We start from the raw sequence: 24,650 nt of genomic DNA, 5'->3' as shown, positions 1-24,650 counted from the left end.
GTGCCTTATGTTTTCGAGTGTTCTGCTATTGAGGCTTCTATCCGTAAAGAAAATTATGTGATTTTGTCGATTTATAGACCAAATACTTATCCCAGGTGTGATATTGATTTATTCTTTGAAAGAATGAACTTAATTCTTCAAAAACTCACGTCTGAAAATAGTCAGTATATTATCACTGGTGATTTTAATATCAATATACTTTCTTGTAATTTAGAAACACAAAAATTCATTTCACTTCTGGAAGGTTATAATGCCAGTCTAACTATTTTTGAACCAACTCGTATAACACCAATTTCTTCGACCTGCATTGATAATGTAATCACAAATTTGAAAGACTACGAAACTGCTGTAATCCAATCTCATTTGTCTGACCACACCTCCCAACAATTTTCATTCACAATTCCAGATACTGCTTCTAAAATTAACTCAAAACAAATTCGATTGATCAATGAATTTACTATGCAAAAGTTCCTGGAATTGCTTTCTGCCGAAAATTGGAACGATCACTCAATTATTCAAAACAATATTGATGTGGATTATCTTTGGGATAGATTTTTCGAAAGATATGTATCTATATTCGATAGAGCTTTTCCCCTTGTTAACATCAAAGTTAAGAATTTCCACAAAAGATATGTTGATAGATCTCCAGAGATAATGAATATCAAACACCGACTAGACTATCTATACACAGTGTCTCTGTTTCGCCAAGAATATTCAGGTCTATATAGAGAAACTAAGAAATTGTATGACAAAAGCCTCAAGAATAATAAGACTAATTTTATCAGAGATCAAATAATAAATTCAAGAAATAAAAATAAAACAGTTTGGAATCTAATCAACCAAATAACTGGCCGCAAAACTAAAAGTAATGGACATATAACATCTGACAATCCTCAACATCTTTCTGAATCATTCAACAAATATTTCATAGATATATCTAAGACGTTGAAAACTCAGAGTTCCACTAATTTCACTTCTGTTTCAGAAATTCGTCCGATTAGTAAAAACTTACGATCCTTTTATCTGTTCGAAATTTCTGCAGAAGAGGTTATCAAAACTGTTAGTAAAATGGAAAATAAAAGCTCCTTTGGCTATGACGGAATACCGATGACTGTCATAAAAAAATCCATCAGGATCATCGCGGAGCCCTTAGCTCATATAATTTACATGGCGTTTAAAGAAGGTGTGTTTCCACAATCTCTGAAAATAGCAGTGGTGAAGCCTTTTTACAAGAAAGGAAACAGTGAAGACCTTGAAAATTATCGTCCGATAAGTTTGTTGACTTCTTTCTCCAAAGTATTTGAAAGAATACTAGTAGATAGACTTTTGAATTTTTTTCATAAGTCTCACATATTTTCGAAATATCAGCATGGGTTTTTGAGGACCAAGAGTACAGAAACTGCGATCTTTGAACTAACGCGCTCAATTCTCCAAGCCGTGGAGAGAGGTGGTGTCCCGGTGGGGCTGTTCATCGACTTTTCTAGAGCTTTCGACTGCGTGGTACATAATAATTTGCTTCGTGAGCTACAACAATATGGAATAAGAGACAAACAGTTAAATCTAATGAGGAGTTACTTAGAAAACCGGCGTCAAAGAGTGTCCATTGAGGTAAACGGAATTATCTACGAGTCATCTGATGAGTTGTTGGAGGTTGGTGTTCCCCAGGGAAGTACCATGGGGCCTCTCCTCTTTCTGATTTATATCAATGACTTGCCGGAGAACGTTATGACACATGAAAAAGTTCAACGGGATGTTCCTTCCATCGCACCAATCGTCGAAGAGTGCTACATGTACGCAGACGATACGAACCTACTGATCACCGCACCTAATATTGCTGAGAGTTACGAGGTGGCCCGAAGATCTTTTTCCACAGTCTCAAATTGGTGTCTACAAAACCAACTCTACATAAATTCTGCTAAGACGCAGTGTGTGATTTTTGGTACATCGCACTCAAAAATCATAAAACCAGAAGTTATTGAACTTATGGGAAAGTCCATAAACGTATCTACCAGTACCAATTTTCTGGGAATAATATTAGACCATCAGTTGTGTTGGTCAGAACACATAATTTCTATACGGAGTAAATTAAACTCTGTTCTCTATACACTACGAATTTTGAAACAACAAGCAGACTATGATTTACTCAAAACAGTGTATTTTTCCAATTTTCAGTCTGTACTGTCTTATGGAATTATCATGTGGGGCAATAGCTCTGACATCATAAAAATTTTTGTTATTCAGAAGAGAGCCTTGAGAACCATGCTCGGTTTATCCGCCAAAACATCTTGTCGAGGGCATTTCAAAAGCCAAGGAATCCTAACAACCACGGGACTTTATATCTTCAAATGTATCCTTTTCCTGAAGAAATATGATCACTACTTCGAGGGCTATAGAAATCTGAATAATACACGACGAATTTTTCCTTTCCATTTTCCCATGTGCTCTCTTGTGTTAACTCAAAAAAATGTTGAATATATGTGCCTCAAATTCTTCAATAAGCTACCAAAAAAAATGAAAACGTTATCTGATTTCAGAGAGTTTAAGAATGCTACTCGAAAGCTACTACTGAACCTTGAACCGTACTCTATAAGTGAGTACCTGGATAACGACCTCCATATTTGAGACTTACTTCTGTAATTTTTTTTTCTGTTTCATCCTTAAGGTCTTTTTGTACTTTGACTTGTTTTCTATTCGGAATGTACTTTGATTATGAAAATAAATTTATATTATTATTATTATTATTATTATCCGACTTTTGCCTATACGCGTAGGATTTTTCCTCGCCGTCGGCTTCTCACTCCTCGCTAAGAGGAACATTCACTCAATCCCAGATATTTAAAATATCAGAAGGGCAGAGCTCGGTCGTGTCCGGTCCTTGTGGTCCCCCTGGTTCTCGTCGAACTTCTGGTCCTCTTACACGCGATCCTTGGACCTGTCCTTCGCTTCCTAGGAATTTTCTCACCGTCCTTGCAGTACCTAAAAGAACAGCTTTTTGCATTATATTACATATATACTCACTAAGTCCTAGTTGCTTGATATTTCTCTTGAGATTTTTGGGTACTATTCCTGTTGTTGAGATGATAATTGGAATAGTTCTCGTTGATATCATTCCCCACTGGCGCTTTATCTGAAATTCGAGGTCCCTATATTTTGAAATTTTTTCGACCTCTTTTTGACGCATGTTGTTGTTATTAGGTATTGCTACGTCGATGAGTATTGCTGCCTTTTGTTGTTTATCAACTAGCAATATATCTGGCCTGTTGTGAGGGACTGTTTTATCAGTCAAAACTGTACGATCCCAGTACAGTTTATAGCGTTCGTTTTCCAGGATGGTTTCCGGTCGGTACTTGTAGTATGGCACTTTTTCAGAATTAATTAGTGTTAATTTAGTTGCCATTTCTTGGTGTAGTATCTTTCCTACTGCATCGTGTCTCTCTTTATATTCATTTCCTGCAAACATTTGACATCCTCCCGTGATATGTTGGATTGTCTCGTTCGTTGGACACCCATAACGGCATCGATCGTCAGTAATAGTTCGATCCTTTATGATATGTTTGCAGTAATTTTTTGTTGAGATCACTTGATCTTGGATGGCTAAAAGAAATCCTTCCGTTTCTGGATACATCGCACCTGATGTGAGCCAATAGTTCGACGCTTCAATGTCGACATGATCCTGGTTCACCTCGTTGAAATGTCGTCCATGTAGGGGCTTTTCTCTCCATCTTTGCAGTTTTTCTTGGATTGTCTGGTGGTTGTATGACAATTGACCTTGTGCAGTTGTAAAGGTGTTGATTCGTCTGCTTCACACAGTACTTTGTAGATCTCTGACGTGCCTGATTTGTCTTTGAAGTATGTTCGTAGGCATTCAATTTGAGCATGGGCAAGTTCCATGAGGTCTAGCAGACCTCTGCCTCCTTTATTCCTCGGCAGTGTCGTCCTCTCAATGCTACTTTTCGGATGGTGCTTGTGTGCTTTCGTCATCAAGGTTCTCATTTTGCGTTGCAGGTTTTCCATATCTGTTTTGGTCCATGGAATGATACCGAAAGAGTATGTAAGAATTGAACATGCATATGTATTGATAGCTCTCGTCATGTTCTTGCTGTTGAGGTTTGTTTTCAAAATTTTGTTGATTCTCCTAATGAACTCAGTTGTTAAGTCTTCCTTCATTCTTTGATGGTTTATTCGTCGGTTTTGTTTCATTCCTAGGTATTTATAAAGATCGTCCGATTTCATTGCTTCTATCTCCTGTCCATTGGAGAGAGCTATCGGTTCATCTTGAATTTTTCCACGCACTACGCTAATAGTACGACACTTGTCCAATCCGAATTTCATCCCCACGTCTTCCGAAAAATTTTCCACCAGTTTGACCATAATTTGCAAGTGGTTTTTGTTGCCTGTTATAAGTTTGAGGTCATCCATGTATAGCAAATGATTGAGTGCAATATTATTTCTGTTTCCTTTCACATTGAAACCTTTTTCAGTAGCATTCAGTTGTTTAGAAAGGGGGTTCAGCACCAAGCAGAACCATAAGGGACTCAACGAATCTCCTTGGAAAATTCCCCTTTTTATTGGAATATCTTTAGTAGTTATGTTCGCTATAGAGAGTTCGATATTCGTTCTCCAGTTGCACATTGCATACTTCAGAAAGTTTATTGTAATTGGATCGATCTTGTATATTTCCAAAATTTTTGTCAGCCACCCATGTGGAATAGAGTCGAAGGCCTTCTTATAGTCAAAATATGTCATAAAAAGATTTCTGTGTTTTTTGAAGGGTTGGTTGCATATGATGGAATCTATTATCAGCAGTTCTTTCGATCCTAGTGCATTCTTGGAACATCCTTTCTGCTGTGCTGTCATTATATTATTTGTCTCGCAATGTTTGTAGATACGAGATGCTATACATGATGTGATGATTTTATATATTGTTGGTAGACATGTAATTGGTCTGTATTTTGATGGATCCGCTGTGTGTTGCGTATCTTTCGGTAAGAGGTAAGTGGTCCCTGTTGTTAAAAATTTGGGAATTTCCGTTGGATTACTTATAACATCATTTATGGTTTCAACTAGCCTGCCGTGTATACACCAAAATTTTTTCAACCAAAAGTTGTGGATTCCATCTGGGCCGGGTGATTTCCAATTGTGTGTGTTTTTCAATACTTCATGGAATTCTTCTATAGAAACTACGTTATGCGGCATTTGTTCCATTGTCTCATAGGATTTCTCTTCATTTCTTATCCAATCAGCCTGGGAGTTGTAGGGTGTTGGTGTAGCCAGTTGATCTGTCCAAAAATTCTCAATATCCTCGACGGTTGGATAACTTCCTGGTGTTGCTGATATATTATTGTTTAACATTCTATAGAATTTTCTTTCGGAGTTTTCAAAAATCATATTATCCTGTTTTCTTCTATAGCTCTCATTGTATCTTCTGAGTCTTTCGGAGTACACACTAAGTTTTTGTTTCAGTGTGTCTAAAATTTGTTGAGCATTTTCATTGTTTGGATCATACGTTGTATGTTGCCGGTGACGATCCATTATTATATTCACCATTTTTTGTAATCTTCTAGACGGCGAACCTTTTGCAAATTGGGTGAGCCTCCCAATTTCTTGGCGGATGCTATGAACTTTGTCTTCTAGCCTTTTTTGCCAATGTGGTCTATTTTGTTGTTTTTCTCTGGCTGGTTGCTGACTTTTAGGTTTTGGCTTCACACCTAGCACTGTTGCTATTGAAAATGCTGCACAGTATATGATGAGGTGTAATGATTCGAGATCATGGTAGTCAGAAAGATACTTGGGTATAATCTCCTTGTTGGTCATGACCAGAAGATGAGATAGTTTCTTAGATGTCCTCAATCTTGGCAGAATCGGTCGTCTCAATGGATCTGTGCCCTCAAAATCTATAACGCATCTATTCATTGTGGCAAATAATCGCTCCAGTAGTTCTCTTTGGTCTTCTTCTGGATTTACGACGGGTGCAGCATATATATTCCGTCGTTGAGCATCACTTATTGCTAACACATCTGCGTTGTTTTGTTCCTCAGAGTTCATTTGTGCATTGATGTTGTGTTGGTTTTCAGCACAATCGTAGTTTTCTTCAATTGTCGTTTCGTTGTTAGTGAGGTTCCTATTCTGTAGCCTCAGTTGGACTTCATTTTTTATGGTGTTAAGTCTCTCATCGGGTACAAGTTTATTTCTCAATATGACCCGGTATTGGTCGGCTACTCTTTGCTCAGAAACTTGAAGTTCGGGATAGTTTCTGTGGAATTCTGCAAATAATTTTTGACGGTAGCCTATTTTATCCTCTTCCATATTAGTCACTTCATAATATATGCGCATGATCGTTTCATTTATCGAACTTGTCCATTTCATGCATCTTCTTGGTAGACCTGCTTGGGTGAGTGCTGGTTGAGGATCCTGCGCAGCACCTTCAGCGGTCGGAGAAACTCGTGTTATTCTTCTCCTAGAATGTTGAGATTGTGGAGGCGTAGCATTTTGTTCGACAGACGCCCGTCTCCTTAGCACTCTGTCACCGACGTCCCGCATACTGTCATGTCCAGCGCCGGCTCCAGACACGCCCTGACGAACCTCAGGCAGCGGCTCTATATTCCTATTCCTTAAATTCACCATCATTCATGGGTTCCTCCGTGTCGTGGGGGAGACGGCCTTTGATCGCTTTTTACGATCCGCAGAGCTACGGTGGGACAATTCTTGAGCTGCTTTCCACACGGCTTCGTCCGTTACCCTGGACAGGGACCCTTCGACAGGTTTCAGCTTCCCGGGTCAGAGAGCTCCTGGAATCTGCGGTGGGCAGGAGTCGATTCAACTCTCCTGATAGGTGAATCGCTAGAGATTCACCTACCGCTACCCTATTATATATATTATTATTATTATTATTATTATCTTATCTTGCAGATACTCTTACAAAGTGAGTTTGACGGCTTTGTTAACTTTATTTTAAAATGTAATTGATTTATAAAATTTGAAATAATATTCCAATTTGCAATAAGCATTACAAAAATCAAGTTATTAATCCAAAAAAAAATCACGGTGAAAGTAAAAAAAACTATTTAATACATTCTTCTAGGAATCTAGTAGATTTCTCGTAAAAAGTAGAAAATACCTTCCTCCAATATTTAACGCCCTTCTAGAACAGGGTCTACGGTTCCAGGTTCTTCTGCTGATTTCCGACTTGGAACATTTTGTTTTTTTTATCTTTGAGATGATAGTGTGTAACAATCGGATGATTCGGATGAACCATTATTTCAAATTCGAATGCGCCCACCCCCAAAACTAGTTAATTTTATAAAAAACCATGTGTGAAATTCTTTGAAATTGAAAAAAAAATTAAACACATCTTGGAATTCGGATTTCTGAAAAAAAATTGAAATCGCCCTCCAATATTAGCCGCCCCGGCAAAATGCCAATTAGCCAGCCTCCAGAGCGGGCCTCCTCTATCAGCACGTAGGTACTAATCTGAAACCATCTATTGAAAGATTTTCATTTGAAATATGATAACTGAGCCAGATTTCAGTTAAGCCGAAAATATCGAATTCATTTGAAATCAAAATCTCACGAGTTTCATCAAAGATCAAAATGTAGAGATAACGAACGAACATTCAGATGGCCAACCTTCAGAAAATGACTCATAATTTACCGAAATATAACTATAAAAATTCAATAAGAATCACGATATTCACCCGAGGAATGAGCTGAGGTCACAATTTTTTACATTCAATCAGTTCCAAATATATGAAGATGTGAAGACAAAGCAATTATCTGCAAGTTATCACCAGAACGACCTCAGTTCAAATAATAATAATAATATCACCAGAACCCTCAGTCTTCAATTAAGATATTTAATTCGATAAGGTATAACTATAGTCGAGTTTACGCTGAATAAGATTTGAGATATATCGCACAAGTTTAACAAAGGTAAGTCTAATTGTCCCCCACACCCACGACAATACCGAAGAAAAGAAAGAATCAAAGTAATAAAACTAACTAAAATAAGATGCCGAAAGAGCTCCCTATCAGAAATTCAGCAAAACAAAAGCAAAATCTAGAATGACCCCGGCGACCCCGCACATCACATCATTACAGTTATTAATTTAAGGGACATTTGTATCAAAGTCAGTTTCAGAAAAAATCTTTCTTACGCCAATTCCATCAGCAACATAAATCATTTCTCTCGAAGTCCAACAAGAAGTAAAACCAAACACTGCACGAGATTTTTTGAACAAGAATAATCGCCTTGGAACTAACTTTTCACTATCACAATACCGGAACCCTTGAGGTGAGTTTGTTGTTATAAATCACAAATCATAATCACAACACCGGAACCCTTGAGGTGACTTTTGTTGTTAAAAATCATATTGCGTTTCCATCGATGAACTAGTTGAATGGAGTCGGTCTGGGATTCTTATGATTATCATTTTTTCCTCTCATTCAATAACAAATATGTATGTCGTTATCATTAATTGAAATATGATATGATATTCTGCATACAATTCGACAATTAGGAAAAATATCGGGTTCCAAATATTCAAATTTGCATATTTAATTGAGAATGACTCAGATAAATCTAATTCATTCGATATAATTTACATTCCCAATGATATAGTAAAATTGTGGATTTGAAAATATATAAAAATCCGGTAATGTAATCTAAACATGTTGGGGCATTATACACCGATTCACGAGACGTAATCGAGTGAAGAGGTTCGAATAATAGAAATATATTGTCTATGCTCGAGTATTCGTTACGATTAGGGAATCCAATCCCGCAAATCCGCGGGATGAAAATTATCAATCCCGCGAATCCGCAAGAATGCGGGATTGTCAACAACATAATATACTCTTTGTACTCCACCTATTAAACATGCTCATAAGAAGGTCTTACTTCGGTACTTACCTCATCTGCTCTGATTCTTTGAGTTCCTTGAGATCTACTCTCGGCGTCTTCAACGCAGATCCTCTTGTGCAAAAAAATCTTCTAACGTGCAACGAATTGATTACCGAACATAAATATATAGTTTTTGTTTGGTGTCCATGACATATTGACCTTGAAGGTAACGAAGCTGCTGACGCAGCCGCGCGAACAGCAGCTACCCTTGGACAAGAAGAGGGAATACCAGGGCGAATAAAAGATCTGAGGATGTTACAATGCAAGAATGGCAAAGAGAATGGAACAGTAGAGACAACAAATTGAAGAAAGTCAAACCATCAGTTCAACCTCAGAAAGTCTCATTGAATTTGAGCAGAAGAGAACAAATAAATATAACTCGTATTAAAATTGGACCCACAAGGCTCACATCTTCACATCTACTCATCGGAGAACCTCCTCCGCAATGTGAAATATGTAGGGAAGTCATTACCGTTGAACATGTCTTGTTGCACTGCGCTAAATACCAAAATATAAGAAATCAGCTGAATTTGCCCACAAATCTCCAAAAGATCTGTGAAGAAAATGTCGAAGACCTGATGGAATATCTGAGATTGTCCAATTTATTTTATCAAATTTAAATACTGGATTTCGTGCTTGTTTTTATTCGGGTTTTATGACCTCTCGTTTTACTTTGTAATTATTTTACTTTTGTAATATTTTTATCTTTACGATTCTTTCACTTTTATAATATTTTTATCTTTACAATTATTTTAACTTTTACATGTGATGTATACGTATTTTCATTTTGTTAACTGTATGTATATATGCTTTAAACTGAACGGCTAATGACCAAGCAGTCGATGCCGATATTTCATTCCAAGGAATTTTCCGTATATTGAATGTGTAAACAACTTCCACATAATTCGAAAGCGAAGATAGTGTTGTTTTTCGTTTTTGTGAAATACATTCATCCCTCTTTCAATTAGGGCAATAGATAATCCTGCAAGATGTCGTCGAGCAAGAAGGTTGGTGCGAGCGAGTCCTACAAGTAATTATTCCCGAATGTGGCTATTGCAAGCGAACAATCATAGTTTAAAAAAGTGCAAAGTGTAACATTTGTACTAAAGTATACCATCCGAGTTGTGCAGTGTCGTATCTAGGGCGTGGCACTTGCCACGGGCGCGAGGTCCACAGGGGTGCCCAAAAATATCAAAAGAAAAAATATTGGAGCTCCAGGCGAAATAATAATAACTCGGTTTTTATATATATATACGCCTTGTAACGAGCGATGCCGAGGAATCTGAAAACATTTAAAATATTGCAAGCATTCCATAGAATTTCAGTACTAAGTTTAAAGTAATCTCAAGATCAACAAAACTTCAATTTAAAAGAAGAAATGATATAAATATGGCTATGTTCAAGCGTGCCGTAATCTATTCATAAAAATATCTGTTGAGCGTCGACATGTTCAAAGGTGCCGCATTCAGATCATAAATATTACGGTCGAGCGTCGACATATATTATTACCCCTATTTTCACGAGTTTTTTGCGCTTCATCAAACTTGTCGGTATTTCTTCTACAAACGGTACCATCTATTTTTGAGTGAAGTGCGGCTTCTTTTTCTTTGATACAATTTTATAACGATCGGTTTTTTAGATCTTCAAGAGTTATCTCTTTATATGTACCTATATGAATTTCAATGGTTTCAATAGAAATAAGTACATATGCAGGGTGTTTATGATAAGGAGGAGATTCCTTTTAAAATAATCGGGTGGGTCTTTCAAATAAATTTTTTTTGAGCTCCCTCCCGCTTAATTACGATCCTTAAAGATGGTGCCCGAAAAGTAGTTTTCAATTTGTGGAAAGTTAATAATTGTTTTTTTTTTACATTCATTTTATAGGTATTCGTACCAGTTCTCATCAAAATATCGTTTAGACATAATTTTTCTCTTGATAGCCAAATATATAGCCAGCTTTATTTTTCCACAGGTAAAAACCCAATTACAGAAAAATTTACAAGTTAAAGTTTTGACTAACATTTGAAAAATAAACGATCATTATCTTCTACAGTTGAGAAATCTCTGTTTTACAATGTTTGAATTGTCAAAGAAAATATCACAGGTCTCACACAAGTTGTTCATAATACTACACATATGCTGAATTGGCGTTCGAATCATGCAATTATTCCTACGAATAAACTCTTTATTTTATTTGGTTCCTCGTAGGAATAATTGCATGATTCGAACGCCAATTCAGCATATGTGTAGTATTATGAACAATTTGTGTGAGACCTGTGATATTTTCTTTGACAATTCAAACATTGTAAAACAGAGATTTCTCAACTGTAGAAGATAATGATTGTTTATTTTTCAAATGTTAGTCAAAACTTTAATTTGTAAATTTTTCTGTAATTGGGTTTTTACCTGTAGAAAAATAAAGCTGTTTATTTTTATTTATTATTATTATTATTTATTGACGCTTATGGTCACGTGTTAATGGACGTCTAGAAACTAGATTCACCTCTCTCAAACGTTGTCTGATGGTTTCGATGGAAACTTGGACCCCATCTGCATTTTGAAGATTATTTCGTAGCATTCTGCACGTAGGTGTAGGGTTTTTTCTTGGAATAGGTTCAAGGAGTCAGGTTCCGCCTTGGAAAGACCAAGGCTTGGTGGGCGACGAAAAACAACACCTGCTCAGGATTACCGTTTCGGCGAGAAGAAACCCTACACCTACATGTAGAATGCTACGAAATAATCTTCAAAATGCAGATGGGGTCCAAGTTTTCATCGAAATCATCAGACGACGTTTGAGAGAGGTGAATCTAGTTTCTAGACGTCCATTAAGACGAGATCCATTAACACGTGACCATAAGCGTCAAAGACTGGAATGGCAAGGCAACATATCATTTGGAACGATCATTGGCGTAGTAATGAATAATAATAATAAACAGCTTCATTTTTCTACAGGTAAAAACCCAATTACAGAAAAATTTACAAATTAAAGTTTTGACTAAAATTTGAAAAATGAACGATTATTATCTTCTACATTGAAAAATCTCTGTTTTACAATGGTTGAATTGTCGTAGAAAATATCACAGGTCTCACACAAGTTGTTCATAAGACTACACATATGCTGAATTGGCGTTCGAATCAGAAAGATGAGAGCCTGCAAATCCCGCCGATCAGCCACAGATATAGCATTGAACCTACTCAAGAGCACAGCATGGTCAGTACCTCGCGGGGAATAGACACCTTCCTCTCTATATGAGAGAAATTTATAAAATCTACGCTGAACCGACTCCAAACGCTAACTATGGCAGGAATATATAGGCTGCCATATAATAAAGGCATACTCGAGCTTAGTTCTCTCCAGCGCCAGCGTATTAAATAGGAGAACAAGTGTTCCGTAATTCTGGAAATGTCTTGCATTACGAATTATAAAGCCATACAACTTAGAGGCAGCACTCAGTAGGTCATTTATGTGAAGAACAAATGACATCTGACCATCAAACAGAACTCCCAGGTCCCTAACACTACTTACTTTCAACAACTGTACATTTGAGGTTCTTCTTTCTTGTAAAAGAAATGATATTACGCTTAGAAAAATTCAACCTCAAACGATTATCCTCACACCATTTAAATAATTCTATTAATCCCCTTTGTAATCTGAAGCAGTCCTGCACACAAGTCACCCCGAGAAAAATCTTGAAATCATCCGCAAACAGCAGCCTCATCACATCATCCACACAAATCAAATCATCGACAAACAGCAAAAATAGATGTGGGCCAAAATTAGATTCCTGGGGCACACCAGACTCAGATAAATACTCGAAAGAACTAAAACCCTCAACAAAAACAAACTGCCTGCGACGCGACAGATAGGACCTAAGAAGACATATTAACCGCGTACTGAAACCATACGGATTCTCCAACTTCCTCAGCAAAATCTGGTGATCTACTCTTTCGAAGGCCTTCTGAAAATCCGTGTAGATGACATCAACTTGACCGGAACCATCCAAACTTTCAAATAGAAATTGGGAAAACGTAGCCAAATTTGTAACACATGATTTTTCAGGCATAAAACCATGCTGCTCCTGACTTATCTGGTTTTTGACATATGGAAATATTTTGTTGTACATAATTATTTCTAGGATCTTGGAGAAATTTGACAACAAGGCTATTGGCCGATAATTTTTGATCATGGCTTTATCTCCAGTCTTCAAAATAGGTATTATTTTTGCCACCTTCCAGAGCGACGGATACACAGAAGAATTCACAACCATATTAAAAAGCACCGCCAAAGTTTTCGCCAACCTACCAATAGTATCCTCCACAAAAAAACTAGGAACACCATCTGATCCTACTGTCTGTCTACATTTCAGCTTTCTGCTGGCATTTATAACATCGGCCTCAGTTAGGTTGTCAAGAGTTACACAAGAAGAAACCAGCTGGAGATCATCTGATGGACTTCTGATGGCTTCAGACACCTCAAATACCGAAATAAAATATTCGGAGAATGAATTCACAACTTCCTGTGTATCCTCATAGCATCGCAAATCATCTCGCATCTGAGCTGGCAGCCTAGAGGTACCCTGTTTGGGCTGTATAAAATTCCAGAAACTCTTTGGATCCTCGTGAATTATCTGCTCCAATTCCTGAAAGAAACCATGATAGGTTCGATTTCACAATACTGCGCAAGGATCTGTATCTTCTATAATAGAAATCAGTATTGAATTTTTTATAATTTTTGAATGTCCTTTCTTTCAAGCGAATATGATTGATTATATCAGGTGTGAACCATAATGGAAACTAACGCATTTTAATTAGCTTTCGAGGTACACATTCATCAAAAACATTATTGAGTGTTGAGCGTCCGGGTGATCAATCACCAAAAAGATCGATTCCCAATCAGCCTCAAAAACCATGCGGTAAAGTAGGGGAAAATTAGCTTTCTTCTTCTTCTTCGTCTTAATTTAAGCCTAGGGCTTGTATATTCCACTTTAGTCCTCGGTGGATGACGATATCCAGGAGTCTTTCCAGCGCTTAGGGGGTCTGCCGACTGGTCTTCTGGTACCTGGGATTCCGTCTCGGGCTAGCTTTCCTGAAGTTATATTCTCTGTTGCTCCTACACATATTGGACTGCAAAGGAAATCCAATCGGCCTCCTGTTACTGAAAGTGAAATGTATCAGCGGGTGGTGGGAGTCAATATCAACAACTGCGAAATCATCACTACGACCATCACACTGCAAGTTAGAAAACAATAAGTCCAACATCCTTCTATTTGTATTAACTATGGTATTGAGCTGTTTCAAGTCAAGTACATTGGAAAATGACCTAATTATTATATTAGTTATAACCTAATTATTATATAATTTAGTTATAACCTAATTATTATATAAGCTATAACCTAATTATTAAATTTTTGTTATCCATAGAATCTGAATCAATAATCGAAGGAGCATTGAAATCACCCATAATGATTAAATTTGTACCAAGGAGAGCATCCATAGGTACATTGCAATAACGCGAAAAACATTTCAAAAGAGTCTTTATCAAGCTCTGGTGGGATATAAAGCACAATTACAGAATATGTGAATCCTGGAAGCAAAAGCCTACAACCCACTACATCAATACAAGAAACAACACCCTCCAACTCAGTCAGATCAATACGCTCCGACCGATAACTATCATGAACAGCCAACATTACTCCACCACCAGTGCTACATCCACTAGCATATACAGATCAAGAACATGCCTATAGACATTATAATAAGAAGGAAATAATTCAATCTCACCAACGCAATCCTGCAACCAAGTCTCAGTAAGAAGAACAATGTCAAAGTCACAACTAGTAATTGCACACAGAAACTGATGAGTCTTCGAATTCAAACCACGGACGTTCTGGTAGTAACAGGACAACGAATCACTGCAACTAGGTTGAACTTGTTTGAAGAGTAATCAGAAGATGACCTCAATTGTTTGGTCTTTTTCAAAAAGCTGATCATCTGTGTTCTATTTTCCATCCTGACCTTAACTGGGCGGGGTCTAGGAGAGGCCGGATTGAACTTCCCCAGACGATGTAAGTTGAACTCGCCAACGGAGAAATCCGGGTTGATTGTCTTCAATAATTTCACAACATTTCCACTCTCCTTAGCTAGCCTTGGTTCTCTAGCTAGTCCACTGGGCACCTCCGGTAGTCCATAGATCACAATATTATTTCTCCTTTCCATGCGGTCCTCCTTTTCACTGATGAATCCAGATATGAATAATTTTCAGATTCTCGAAGAATAAGGGTATGGACAATTCCACGTATACCCCGTAATCGTCCGTAATGTCCAAGAAGTCCATCCGTTCCGAGGGGGTAGTATTATGGTATGGGCCGGGAAATGCTTCAACGGGCGCACAGATCTGCATATTGTTCTGGGAATATGACCGCCTTACACTATAGGGAGCATGTCATTGACAATGTTGTGCCAAATTTTCACGCTGCTATTGGTGAAACTTTTCAATTTCTAGACGATAACGCTAGACCGCACCGTGCAGCCATAGTTGAGAATGCGCGCGAGGAGCTTGGTATTCCGCATTTACCAAGATTACCACTCTCCAGATTTGAATTGCGTAGAACATACATGGGATATGCTCCAAAGAAGATTATATAATCATTAACATACCCCCAGAGTTCTTGAATGCCGAATGGAGAGAGCTTCTGCCCCGTTCATGGAACCAAATTCCTCAAGAAATATTCAACAACCTCGTGTGTAGGATGCAAAGAAGATGTCAAGCTGTTATTGATGCCCGTAGAGGCCATACATTGTATTGATATTCTTAAAATGTTTGAATTCTCTGAGAATAAAATTTCGTTATTTTTCTCGATTTTTCTTAATCGCCCTGTATACGCTGCAGACCTACAGGCTAAAATTAATTTTATTTCCTGTAACTTGAAATCATATTAATATGAATTTTCATCACAAAAATCTTATTCAAACTAATTTTTTTGCAATTTAAGTCAATATCCCTAACTAATGTGGAGCAGTTCATTTAAAAATAATAATAATAATAATAAAATTTATTTAGCACCCGGCTAGTACAAAAAATAGAAAATCAACACAACAATAATATAATCATTCACATTTCTCAAGTCAAGAATTGTCTTCAAGAATCTTTTTTGTAAGATTTCAAGTTTTCGAATATGTGTCTTCAGAGCATTTCCCCAACAAATAGGTTCCGACCAGAGCATGATACAGGATTTTTAACTGATGGACAGTAAGTAGAATCTTTAAGTATTTGAATCTATGTAGAATTGATCTTAACCTTCAACAAGCAAGATGTATGTGCTCACTCCATTTCAGATTACAATCCATCAGTATGGTGCACAGTTCTTTCGTTGTGATAATCCTAATAGAACTAAATTATGGTGTATTAGACCTAGAGCAGCGGAAAGGCAGGTAAGACGTTTTTTTCCAAATTGACTGTTAATAATTTATGCTCAAGCCACCTTTTCAGCTGAGGGAAACCTGTTTCCACAACGGCCTTAAGTTTCTCCCAAGAATCTGCTTTATAAAAAACTGCTGTATCGTCTGCAAATCCCAGAATTTCTCCTCCACATTTCACACCGAACATACCATTCACATATATACAAAAAAGAGTATCGGCTCCAAAACCGTACCTTGTGGGATCCCGAACTCAACACCCCTCCTGTCGCTCATTACAGAGCCCACTCTCACAGACTGAGTTCTACATGTCAGGTAACTTCTGAACAAGCTGAGTGGATTGCTTCTAATACCGATATCTTCTAGCGTCTGCAACAGTAATTCATGGCTAACGGTGTCAAATGCCTTCGACAGGTCGACAAACATACAGAGATTAGGCTTTCCCTGATCCAATGCCGTGTATACATTCGACGTTAGGGACAGCAGGGCATCCTCGGTTGATACCCCATCTCTGAAGCCAAACTGTTTATCAGACAAAAGCTTGTACTTATGGATGTATGCCGATAATCTCTTTTTGAGAATATTCTCCATTATTTTTGTTAAATGGGTTATTAAAGTGATTGGTCTATAATTTGTTATTAATTTATCATTATCTCCCTTAAATTATAAATATTGGTACAATCATTGACTCCTTGAATGCCCTCTGCCAAACACCTTCTTCTAAGCACGAATTGATTATGTATGTTAAAGGCTTTCGGATGAATGGCGAAAGTGTCTTTAAGGCGTCAACGGGATACAGGCCGACCTGTCAGATTTCAATCCATCGATTAGATCACCGACCCCATCATCATCGGGAGTAGGACGAAGGAATGAGAGGAGCTCGGCCTCCGCGGAATATACTCAGGATCCCTCCTTATAGCATAAGCCATTTTTCTCCCCATTTGGGAGTACACCAAGTTGAACTCATGAGCCACCTGTCTCCTATCGGTCAATTCTCCGTTCTTATCGCTTATTATGGTAGATATTTCGTGTTTCTTTTTCTTAGTATGAGTGATTTCCTGCACTATCTTCCACAATGCTGTAGTGTCAGATGAACTTACCGCTATTTGTCCCCGATAATAGTCATATTTGGTTTTCTTTATAAGGTTGGCTAGTTTATTTCTGCAGTTCTTATACCGTGTTTTCAGTTCGTCGCTATCCGGATGCTTCTTAAATTTCCTAAATAGATTGTTTTTTTCGTGCACCGACCTCACCAGTTCTTTTGTCATTCATGGAGCTATTTTGGATTCTTTTCTTTTAGCCTGTACTCTATAAGAACACTCATCTATGGTGCGCATGATAATATCAAGGAACGTGTTTGTTGCTTCATCTGGATCATGCGTCGAAGTGAAAGCTTGCCATGAAACATTTCCAGCTGTATTGTACAGTTTATTATGGTCGATCCGGACCCTTATGGGACCACCAAGTGGCCTATTCTTCCTAAAACCCAGTACAATTTGAACTGCGATGGTATGGTGGTCAGTGATACTGGTTTATATAATAAACGGCATCATGCTATCCGTGATATCATATTTTGACCTGACAAAAATGTGGTCTATACAAGTCGTTGCGCCCTGTACTCTGGTATGTTCATTTATCACGGATGTATAGCCGAATTCACTGAGGATGCTTGTATACCCACTGGCGCAGTCGGTTGCAATCAATATATCTATGTTGATATCTCCAACGTAAACTGAATAGTCACTTCTATCGTCGCTATTCCTCATATATCCCTCCAAGCCCTTATTGAAATCATACGTACTGGTCGAAGGTGGTCTATATACTGCCGTTATTTGCACGGTCTTGCCCATCTACTAATGCTACGTATGTTACCATGTCTTCTTCTTCTTCATGTGCCTTGTCAGTTTTGTCCGACGTTGGCCATCACTATTGAGAATGGTGTTACCATGTATTATTTTGAAATCATCAAATTGGTTATTTACCTCCAAGATCTTGTTGAACTCTTCACAGCTCTGCAAGGTGAAAGTTTTCACAGTATCTACTGTGAAGTCGCTGAATTATTTGATAAATTTCAAAAATGCAACAAGAGATAAATAAGCGCAGATTGTGAGCGCATCCACCATATCAACCAGCAGTCAGAACGTCTGTTACTGTTTTGTTTATCGGATCGAGTTCTTGGTTTTTCCCTAGGTGAATCCTGTACTCGTTTACCAAATTGGGCTGGCTTCTTCATCACTGGCAACTTTTGGTGATAAATGAGTATTATGTATTATTGATTTTTATAAGTTATTTCTATTTCAAGCGAATATGAAAATTGCTCCTGATAAATAGAACTTTTGAATAATATTCTTTATTCTAGGTTGAAATTATAGCAACATAACCTAAAATAAATTTCAAAAATATTCCAAGAATTTCAATGAATTGCCATGGCCTCATATTCCAATTTTTCCTCTATGATGAAATGTCCGCCATATTGTTGCTTCGATTTAGTGCGGCGCCGCGTGAACCCCTATAAAGTTAGCAGAAGCAGAGCCACTTTCTCAAAATTCAATTCCTATTCCAGAATTTGCCGTGAAAGATGAACACTTGTCGCTCTTTTAGTTTTTTTTTGTTGTAGAGGGTAACTCTGATGCTAACTTATAACTTAATATTAAATTAGCAATGCCACCCAAAAGTTAGTATCAAATGCCCCCGAAAATTCTATGGAAATTTTTCGAGTATTTGTCGAAGTCGAATCATAAGAATACCATGTCCTTATTACTGAAATCACAATGCAAATAGTTATTTTCAGGTTATGTCATTGACGAAGTTTTGTAATTTCTCCAATTGACTTAGACGAGTCTTATTCTGTCTAAAAATGTACTGAACAATTATCGAAGGACTGATATATATTTTCAAAACAAAAACCTAAAAATTAAATATTTTCATTATTCATAATTGAAAATTTAAGGTACGACAATTGTTTTGAGTTCACCACAAATATATCCCGGTCCTTCAGCAATGTGTTTAGTGCATTTTTGGACGAAATATGGGCCATATAAGTTACCTGAAGGTATTATAAAGATTTGCAGAAATAACTTGAAAATAAAATATTTTCATTATTCATAATTGAAAAATTAGAGGCAGGATAATTGTTTGGAGTTCACGACAAATATTTCTCGGTCCTTCAACAAGTTCAGTGCATTTTTTAAGAAATGAAAATAATTTGTCATGGACAAACTACAACATTTTGTCCATGACATAACCTAAAAATTAGAATTTGCATTGCGATTTCAATAATGAGATAGTTTTCTTATGTTTTTTTATTTAATTTCAGATAGGCTTTGAAAAATACTCGACCCATAGCCTTTTCGGAGGCATTCGAAAATTTTTTTTTGGAGGCACATCTAAGAGCACGACAATTGTTATGAGTTCCCGAAAAATATAACTCGGCCCTTCGACAATGGTTCAGTACATTTTTGGAAGAAATAAATTCATGGCCAAATTACGAAATTTCGTCAATGACATATCCTAGAAATTGTGATTTCAATAGTAAGGAGATAGTTTTCTTATGGTTTTTTGTTTCAGATTGACTTAGACAAATTCTCGGCAAATTTTCATAGTCTTTTCGGGGGCATTCGAAAAATATTTCTGGGTTGCACTGCTAACTTAATATTAAGTTGGATTAGAAAAAATAATCAGAGCGCCACTTATTTTTCTTTCAAGACAAATTCTCGACAAATACTAGACAAATTCTGAAATAGGTTAATTTTTTTTTGATAAAGTGGCTCTGCTAATTTTATAGGTGTACGGCATTATAGCAGGGCCGCCGCCAGTACCGGCATACCGGACATTTTGTCAGGGCGCCAAATTGTAGGGGAGCAAAGTCAGTTGATAAAACAAGACAATTTTTTTCGAATCAAATAGACGCTCTAAACTATAGTTATGAAAATACAAATGGGTACTAAAATGTACCTTCAAGAACAAAATCGTCTCTCACTATACAACATCGTAGTGTTGAACAATTCAGAACGTTTTTTATGAAATCGACCAAACGCCCTTTGATGAATTAGACAAGATGATTTTAAGTTAAGAGGACAATCTCATATTAATGAGTGAGATAAATAACAGATGCTCCTTCAAAGAAAATTCAGACAAATAAAGCAGAATAGGAAGCACCAAAATGTCTGGCGGCGGCCTTGGGCGTTAGAACTTCTTATATATTTGTGTTCTGTGATGTCAACTATGTACTTTGCGATAAGTGAGTCGTTGTAGTCTGTTAACTAGAGAAGCAAATAAAAGAGAGTTTCTATCGTTTATTTCGTATCCTAGTATATAACATATACATATATAATAGTACTAGCTGACCCGGCGAACTTCGTACCGCCCTATAATCAAGAAATATCTGTTACCTTTTTATCTGAATTGAGTTAATTTCTTTATTAAGTATTGCTGTTGGAATATTAATAAATCAAAATTATTCCAAAAACAAAGTGTTTATTATTCTTATGCTTTATGATGCACAATATTCTTAGTTTTATTTTCTGGCGCGTATATAAATAGTGTTGTTGGTATTCCGACACTGGAACAGAGGCGACATATAACTGGCCATGTGAAAAACATGAATTTTCAAGATTTCATTTTTGAACTCAAATGCCTTGCAATATTGAAAAACAACGTTCATTGGTCCAATAGCAACGATATGCAGTGTACTGTAGTCAATTTCTTTGTTATAATTAAATGCAGCTCTATAGGGGTTGAACGCAACACTTCTATTTTGTTGGTTCCGGTTCCATCGATTCCGTTCAACTTCATTCCGCGTTTCACGTTGCTCATCAGTTTGACTTGCTCTTGTATTTCTTTGATTTGCAGCATTACAGGTTCTGCGACTTGAGTTTGTACGTCTAATTGCCGGTATTTTCAGAAACAAAAATTCAACTGAAATAAAAAAAAAAACTATAGTACCTATTCTTTTGTAAAAGTATGAAAATGGTCTATCAACTTTCCAACACTATATTAATTTGACTAACCTCAGGGCCCCCGCAACCGCGCGTTCAACGCGTGCACCGCACGCGGGCGCCACTCTTAAGGGGCGCCAAAATCTCTTATAGACCGCATGAAAATCCGAAAGACCAAAGGTTTTTGAAAAAGATCTTTTTTATTTTTTCAACAATTTTAAACGTGCAAAGACATCTTTTACACATCCAAACAAGTTCCCGAACGTCACAATCCCTATAAAATAACCTCGGCCACAGATTGCAATTATACGATTCTTTTCGAGTAAACAAATCATAAATAATCATCCCTTTGTCGGTACGGGATTTCTTTATGGACCACCTTGCACCGGACGGCGGGCACCATTTCTTCGATCATCACTAAAACGCATATGGTACACATAAACAATCATAAATACCGAAGCGATAGCTTTTAGCCAGGGGAATTACTGAAACTTTCGCCACCATCTGTAGGAAAAATACTACATGTTACAGAGAATTTCTGAAACTACCAAAATCTGCTTGCTATGCTATAACAGCAGAAACCTATCCAAAGAATAGTTATTTTGTTTCCAAACGTTTAGGGGTTGAGTTGAGGTCAAGACGCAAAAAATTAAAATACTCAGATAATTGGAAAGACTTGTATTTTGTGTAATTATGGTTTGTTTTACTGTTTCTTGTTGTGATTAAATTAAATTTTATGAAATGGTAAGTACCTATCCACATACAGTATTAGCATTTCTATTAGTCTATAAAATTCGATTTTTTTTTTCTGTTTAAAATGGTGCTCATCCTAAATTAGCCCATACCTATACTATAATATTATTTTTATTTGCTTCAAATAGGGAAGTATTGTTTGTAATCGTGAAAAAATTGAATCGACTTTGATATTTTGAATTTGTTACCTGGGGCCACCATCATATCATATTATACTTAATTTTTTTTTTAATATGCACCCTGGATCTGTATTATTTATTTGATGTTCGTAGACGTTTGACATTCTAAAAAAATTATATTTCACCTTTGCCAAAAATTAATTATTATAACAGGAACAGGGTATGTGCTTCAGATCGGTCTTAACTTATTATTATTATTAATATTAACTCCGTTTAGGTTTGAAGGCTCGAATTTAAGGTTTAAATTCATAAAAATGAAAACATACGGGTTATTCTCAAAGGGATGGCGCAAAGTAAATCATGGGTGAATGTCCTTACCAATTTTGGATCAAGTTTTTCTTAAATTCTAGGAGCCATACAAGAGAAAACGACCTTCTGATGCAAAATTTCGAGAGCAAAAAAAAGCTAGACTTCAACAAAGGGAGAAGATGGCTGGGAGTATGGAATAATATTTAATAATTATTAATAATAATATTAATATTTTAATATAATATTATGAATAATTTAAAGAAGAATAAAGCTCAGGTTTTGAAAACTCTGCAGTTTCATTACAAAATTAAAATAAAATGCGGTTTTGATCGAATGCTTGAATAAAATAATGAAACATTTAAAAAATGTATTATGCAACAACTGACAGCATAATGTTCTTGAGGCATTCAATAAAGGTTGCTGATAGTTTTTTTAACCCTTCTACAAATAAATTCCTAACAAAAACTGAAACATTTTTTGCCGATTATCCTGCGACGTTTTTCTCCACTTTCCCCCCTTAAGGGGAGCCAAAATATTTTCGGCACGCGGGCGTTGATGACCCTTGCGGGGGCCCTGACTAACCTTGTTGAACAAACACTTCTGAAAAAAACACACACTACAAATTATCCTGTAAAAACCAATGTGAAAAATACACTAAGAAATGGTAAATGAATTATGTAGGTATCTCCGACTACAGACCAACTCCGACCTATATTCATTCATTCTTTTTTTCTCGCTTGTTGGGTTCAACCTTTTGTTATGTACCCAGTCACAAATTTGTTGGGTTTCTCCTAATTTTCCCACATGTATTACATATAATTCACATTCGCATTCATCCTTATGTCAACATACAAAATTTTATTTTTTCTCAAAGACTTGAACAACCACTAAACATCCATGCGCTACCACAGATCAACTCTGACCGATATTCATTCATTCCTCTTGCTCGCTTGTTGGGCTCAACCTTTGGTTATGTACACAGTCACAAATTTGTTGGATTTCTCCTAATTTTCCCACATGTATTACATATAATTCACACTCGCATTCATCCCTATGTCAACATACAATTTTTATTTTTTCTCAAAGACTTGAACAATCACTAAACATCCATGCCCTACCACAGACCAACTCCGACCGATATTCATTCATCTTTCTCGCTTGTTGGGCTCAACTTTTGGTTATGTGTACCCAGTCACACATTTGTTGGATTTCTCCTAATTTTTCCACATGTATTACATATAATTCACACTCGCATTCATTCTTATGTCAACATAAGATTTTTATTTTTTCTCAAAGACTTCAACAACCACTAAACATCTATGCCCTCACTGAGATTCGAACCCGGACCTTCGGTGCCGCAGTCGAGGTCTCTGCCGACCACGCCACGGAGGCGGCTCTGACCGATGTAGTTGCAAAGAGCATATAAACATTATAAACTACGTATCTTTGTTTCAATGTCAACTACGTGAATTATGCAACTTTCGTATTTTTTTATCACATAAGAACCTTCTCCTAATAATAACAAATACAACAAAAAAAGAATTAGTGAAATCGGTCCAGCCATTCACGCGTGATGCCGTGACCAAGGGAAAAAGGGATTCATTTTTATATATATAGATGTTTGAAGTCACTTGAACTAGTCCATAAAAACGCTTTGACAGATGTCTCTTTGAAGTGGATACAGCGATTCATTAAATACCAGTTTATTTGAAAGTATTGTATTAACAGGCAATAAATTTACTGGCCCCAAAGGAATTTCTGGTAACTTGGACAACCCTTGTATAATTGAAAAATTCTGCCTTCCTCCAGGTGACTTTGGATATACTATACAGATTTCTGTTAATTGACTGGAATTGAATGACATGTCCTTCATTCGCCGCTATCTTGGTAATGATAATATGTAAAATATATAAAATATATTCCTCATTCAGAATGATTTTCCTGTAAAATTTTTTTTTGTAACTTCCTTCTTGAGCGTTTGTATCTGAACTCATTGCTCTATAATTTCGTCAATATATTTTCAATTTTGTGCCGGATATGGCCTCAAACGATAAGGTCTATACATTGATGACGACTTCGTACTCAAATTCGATTCGCGGGTTGTCCGTATAGTCGTATACACGATAAATTTCAAACAGAATGGCCTTAAAATTTTAGATTAAACATCGGATCTTGAATGAAGTTGGTTAGGTCAGGTCAGCATTTAGGGGTGAAACA

The sequence above is a fragment of the Harmonia axyridis genome, chromosome 3, assembly GCF_914767665.1.
Source record: "Harmonia axyridis chromosome 3, icHarAxyr1.1, whole genome shotgun sequence".
Lineage (NCBI taxonomy): Eukaryota > Metazoa > Arthropoda > Insecta > Coleoptera > Coccinellidae > Harmonia > Harmonia axyridis.
The sequence above is the reverse complement of the archived record's forward strand: the minus strand, read 5'-3'. Positions refer to the sequence as shown.